Source organism: Hakea prostrata, chromosome 2 (genome assembly GCF_041222555.1).
Source record: "Hakea prostrata isolate BN-2017 chromosome 2, UWA_Hpros_2, whole genome shotgun sequence".
NCBI classification, from domain to species: Eukaryota; Viridiplantae; Streptophyta; class Magnoliopsida; order Proteales; family Proteaceae; genus Hakea; species Hakea prostrata.
In genome coordinates this window covers 58,531,286-58,537,168 of record NC_142601.1, presented here as the reverse complement: position 1 = coordinate 58,537,168, position 5,883 = coordinate 58,531,286, and the positions used below count along the sequence as shown (strand labels likewise).

General features: G+C 42.8%; 1 pseudogene across 1 annotated transcript; it reads left to right on the top strand.

Annotated features, from left to right (window-relative positions):
- Nucleotides 1–336: 336 nt before the first annotated feature.
- Nucleotides 337–2,997, top strand: LOC149025244 (putative chloride channel-like protein CLC-g pseudogene; annotated as a pseudogene). Its single transcript, XR_016171474.1, has 3 exons — nt 337–1,500; nt 1,850–2,042; nt 2,303–2,997. The product of XR_016171474.1 is annotated as a putative chloride channel-like protein CLC-g pseudogene (transcript).
- The last annotated feature ends 2,886 nt before the right edge of the window (nt 2,998–5,883 follow it).

Here is a 5,883-nt window from a genome sequence, read left to right as displayed (position 1 = left end):
TAGGAGTCTAATAAGAGTTTGTATAGGAGTTAAGTTAGAGTTTGTATTCATATAGAATTCTATTCCTTGTAATATTCTACTTTCCACTTAATTATAAATAAAGGGCTTGAGATCATGGATCAATAAGCCATTCTACTATTTTTTTTAAGGGGGCCCCCCAAGAAGGGATTCAACCTCCCCCTGGCGGGGCGGGCGCTGTTGTTGTGGTGGGGGGGGGGGGGGGGGGGGGGGGTATTTTATTTTTTTTTCTCCGGGGGGGCCCCCGATTATACAATCTAATCAATGGGTAAAAACTAACTCTTTTTCTCGACAATGATTTTGGAATTCAATTGAAACTTTGAACGCATTGAGATATTTTTCAATCATTTCAGGAAGGGACATGCTTACAGAATAGTTCTTGAATGCACAATCTCCATATTCACATCCTGTTGTCTATTTCTATTGCCATGGATTGCAACTTGCCGACCTTGCCCTACTGATGCATCAGAAGCATGCCCAACGATTGGAAGGTCCGGTAACTACAAGAAATTCCAATGTCCTCCAGGCCATTACAATGAACTCGCCAGCCTGTTTTTCAACACAAATGATGATGCAATTAAAAACCTTTTCAGCAAGAACACAGATGATGAATTCCACCACATGTCAATCCTCCTCTTCTTTGTTACATGCTATGTTCTTGGTATCTTGAGTTATGGTGTTGTGGCTCCTTCTGGTCTGTTTGTGCCTGTGATTGTGACAGGGGCAGGATATGGGCGCTTCATTGGGATGCTGATGAAGCCCCACTCAAATCTCAATCATGGCCTCTTTGCCGTGTTGGGTTCTGCTTCCCTTCTTGGTGGATCAATGAGGATGACTGTGTCCTTATGTGTTATTCTCCTGGAACTGACAAATAGTCTGTTATTGCTTCCCCTGATGATGCTGGTTCTTCTTGTCTCAAAGACTGTAGCTGACACCGTTAATGGTAATATATATGACATTATTATGAAGTTGAAAGGGCTTCCTTGCCTAGAAACTCATGCAGAACCATACATGAGACAACTGTCAGTTAGTGATGTCGTCACAGGACCACTTCAGGTCCTCAATGGCATTGAAAAGGTCAGCAATATAGTACACATCCTCAAAACCACAAGGCATCATGGATTCCCTGTGATTGATGAACCTCCAGTTTCAGATTCCTCACAATTATATGGTCTAATCCTCCGCAGCCACCTTATTGTGTTATTAAAGAAGAAAGCTTTCCTTCCTAGCCCTGTATCTACTGTCATTGATGCCATAGATCAGTTCTCTGCTGATGATTTTTCAAAGAAGGGTTCAGGTGATAGTGAGAAGACAGAAGACATACAGTTGACAGAGGAAGATATGGATATGTTTGTGGATTTGCACCCATTTACAAATGCTTCACCCTACACAGTAGTGGAAACAATGTCACTTGCAAAGTCTCTCATACTTTTCCGAGATCTTGGTTTGAGGCACCTACTGGTGGTACCCAAGTGCTCTAGTGTAAGTAATCCTGTCTAATTTGTTTTATTTTACACAGTTAAATCTACCATCTGGTGAATGAGATAGCCTGGAGAAACAGTAGGCAGAATTGCAATGCACCTCATATAAGGTGCCTTCCTTTATGGTCTCACATGATCTAGCTTACCTTTCTTAAGACAACCAAACTCATACCTGGCCATGAAAGGTTCAGGTGTGATAGTGCCAAACACTTCTTCCACTCAATGACTCCAAGCTCATAACGTGGGTCTGTACACTACTTTTGGGGGTTGAATATTTTGTGAAGGAACTTGTCTTTCTGTGCTTATAGTTCCTGTCTAATTGTTGGTACTGTTTTGCTGTTATAATGCAGAGAAATCCAGTTGTAGGCATATTAACAAGGCACGATTTTATGCCTGAACATATTTTGGGATTGCATCCTTCCTTGGTGAAAAGCAGATGGAAGAGACTGAGATTCCAATTTTGCAGTATAATTAAACTTTTTTGGGCAACTTAGGAAGACACGGAAAGAGTCGAAAATAGTGATCCTTACAGAGCTATATGAGGTACATAACTTATGATAGTTGGGCATCCGCATTTATTCTGTTGAGATCTTTTGAAGCAAGATGAGGTTGCATTGCTTGGCATGAGTCTCATGACTTATCTGTTCTGTAGTGCATTCTGTATAACAGTTATTTATCCCCTAGAATTTAGTGCAACACTTTTCCTCGTTGCATTGTAAATAGAACATTAAGAATATCAGCAATAGATTTGACTAAAATGACTACCAACTGGGATTTACTGTTAGTGTTTTACTGCTTCACAGAGTACCACAAACTCATCCACTACAACAAAAACTTATAACTAAGAGACCGGTCATTCTCCTTCAGACTATGGATGCTTCCTACAGTGCAATCCGAGTATTATGGACCAGCCTCCAAGAAGAAAGAGCTCCAGCAGGCCCTTCCGGCGTTTGTTGCACTCGCATAATGGGCAACCTTGGCTTGTGCTCAACCGAAAAGAGAGATTTAACCCTGAATACTTGTCAAAATAGTAAAACAGGAGGCGAAACAAGAAGAGAACATTAGACGGCTCTGTGTGTACAAAGCATTATTGCAGAATTTCTGTTTTTCTTTGGTGGGTTAATATTGACTGCAGAGTTCAAGCATCTGAATATGTGAAAGTCATATTGATTATTTGGCTTGGAACTTGTGCTTCTTCAGAATTCTTTGATATTTGACCTCATTAAGCATGTGTCATTTTCATATTTTAGCCTCAGTTGATCGATGGATCAACTGCAAACTGACTTCCAAATGTTCTAGCTGATAGCATGAAGACTGTATATAAACTGTTTGTGCCCAATTTCAGTGCCTGGTGCTTTGTTCACACTACCCTTAACCCCGGAACTAATTGAAGATCCCATTTCGTAGTTTCATTGCATAAGCATTGGTTCCTTTCTACTCCCAATGATATTTATTACTACGTATTTTTCAGGATGATCAAGGAAATGTTGCAGGTTTATGAATCCGAGAAATTCAAGCGCTTTTGCATTGCCATTTCTAGTCCGGGTAAGTGGTAAGTGAATGTTGTTTCCAGTTGGGAGTCCCAATAATTAAAGATCCTGGAATTTCCAAGGCTGAATATGGCGTGTTTTTTTTTTTTTTTTTTTTTTTTTTTGGGTAAGTAAGAAATTTTTATTTATTATAAGGTGAAACCTTTCTCACAGCCTAAATCTAATAAATCAAACATAAGAAACCAGCAAAGCTGTGGGGGTGGAGAAGTGATAGTGAGAAAGGCATCTTGGGGGAGAGCACTTTCCTTAGCTAGAGCATCTGCCACCATGCTAGCCTCACGAAGAACATTCCTGAAGGATATAGATTCAAATGAGGCCGAGAGATGTAAGATATCTTCTATAATTGGGAAGACCTTCTAGGGAGCTTCATCTTGATTGTTTTTCAAGATGTAATATGAGAGTTTGGTTGTCAGACTCTACTTCAATTTTAGGCAATATTATGGGCTATTGACTTTAAATATGGCGTTTTCTTCATGGAAACATAAAACTACCATTTCTAAGAATCATCTGTGAATCGGGCTTAAGGTTGTGTGATTATTACTCTCCCGGACCTGCAATTGAAGAGAATTAGATGCCTTGGTAAGATGTTTCTCCAGCACTCATTGAGTACGAGCTCTCTCGCTGAGGAAAACATGGATGCCTGTGGACGATGTTTCACCATATAGGTGTGTATCTAAACCATTACCAAAACTAGGACTATATTCATTAATTTTGATCCGATGGATCAATCGGTATCAACTTAATGAGGAAGAAGAAGCTTGTCCATTGAAATATTTAACCATGACAACCCACACCCAAATTCAGTTTGGACCAGTTGGAAATCTCTAATATGTGTAGTTTTTGTTGGGAAAAACACTCATAGGTGGTCACTCTTTTCCCACCTGTGTAAAAGATCGACAGAGAAAAGAAGTAAAAAAACAAAAAGGTGTTCGTGAATAATGTCTGGGAATAGCGCCGTGAATAGTGGCCGTGTGGGGCCCACGTGAAAAGTACTTGTGCGGACTTAAAACTAGATACCATGTACACCCTCTCTTAACTCACACTCTCAAGCCCTAAAGAGTTTCAAACCTACTACTCCGATACAGAGACACCTCATTTAAACCTTAAAACCCTGTACTTTCGCCTTTTTCATTCCTCAGGCAAATCTCCCTATCTATTTATAGATGGAAAGGAGAGCAATTAAGAGAGAAAATAAATCTCTCTCATTAATTGTTTTGGTCTTCTTGTCAATTAATAAGTAGATAAGGACCCCTCCTTTATTGTTTGTTTTTTTTTTTTTTCTCCCTAAACACACAGACAACGAGGCACCCCCCTTTTTCCCGCGGCCCCCTCCTCACCCCCCCCCCCCCCCTTCTTTTTCCTCTCTTCCCCCCCTCCACCCACCCCCTTGCTCCTCCTCTCCTCCTCCCCCCCCCCCCCCCCCCCCCCGGAAAGCCCCCTTCACCCCCAATTTATCATAGGCCCAATGGTATAATATTCATGGGCCACACATGGACTAGCCCAACTTAGAAATAACACTAATGGGCTACACTTAGCCCACATTCTAAAAGGGAGGGAGATTCTAGAGGAATCTACATCTATAAAGTATCTTGTCTCTAGAAATATCCCTAGAAATATCTAGACCCACTAGAATATTCCTAACCATTAGATTCTAGACACTTGTACAAATCACAACCATTCATTGTATCCTACCTCACCTATAAATAGGGAGGGACCCATTTGTACAAAGCATCAAACAAGTGAGCAATACAAGTTCTCTCAAGGTTCTCTTTGAGCTCTAAGCTTTCTTCTACTCTCTCTAGCCGGGTTTTAGGCTGACTTAGTGCAAGAAAGTGCTAAGTGCCGCACGGTTGGCTTAGTCAATAACTAAGGCCGTGACATTTGTGGTATCGAGCTTCGGTTGGGTGTGTCAGCGTGTGGGAAAACACGATGACAAGCGAGTCCGAGACGTTCAATGGTGCACAAGAGGAGCTAAACCGTGGAGGGAGACCCACACCACCAAGGATAGGCGCAAGGGCAAGGAGAAGTCTGTTGAAGTTAGTGCAACTATGGAGCCACGCTAACGCGGGTGGAGTTGGCGATGGCCGAGGCAAGACGCCTTGACGTTGGGGAGCAAAGGACCGATGAGCTCGATGGCTGGATGGACGAGCTCAAGGAGTTCCTATTGGGTGCTCTCAACACCATGGAGCACAAACAACAACAACAGCTTGATGCTCTTCAAACCCAAGTGGTGGAAAGGATCGCCGCGGTGGAGCTCGTGTGCATGAGTTGAGTAGAGAGGTAGCAACGGCAGGAGAACCACGATTGGAGGGAATGTGTGGCGTGAGGCACCAAGGGTGGAAGTGCCAAAGCCTAAGGCATTCGAGGGAACAAGAGATGCTCGGGAGGTTGACAACTTCCTATGGCACATGGAGCGGTATTTTGAGGCTACGTCGATGGAGGACGAGTCTACCAAGATCAAGACCGTGCAACTCTACCTCACCGAACCGCAGCTCTATGGTGGAGACGAAGGTACAATGACATGCAAAGAGGTACATGCACCATGACACATGGGAAGACTTCAAGAAAGAGCTTAAGAAACAATTTTATCCGGAGAATGTGCATTCTTGGCCCGAAAGAACATCAAGAGGCTAAAGCACACGGGGTCGATTCGAGACTACGTGAAGGAGTTCTCAACACTCATGTTGGAGGTCCCGAGTATGACCGAAGAGGAACTTCTCTTCGACTTCATGGATGGGCTCCAAAATTGGGCCTCGCAAGAGCTACAACGTCGAGGTGTACAAGATCTTGCTACGGCTATAGCGGCGGCGGAGTCCTTAATAGAGTTTCGAAGG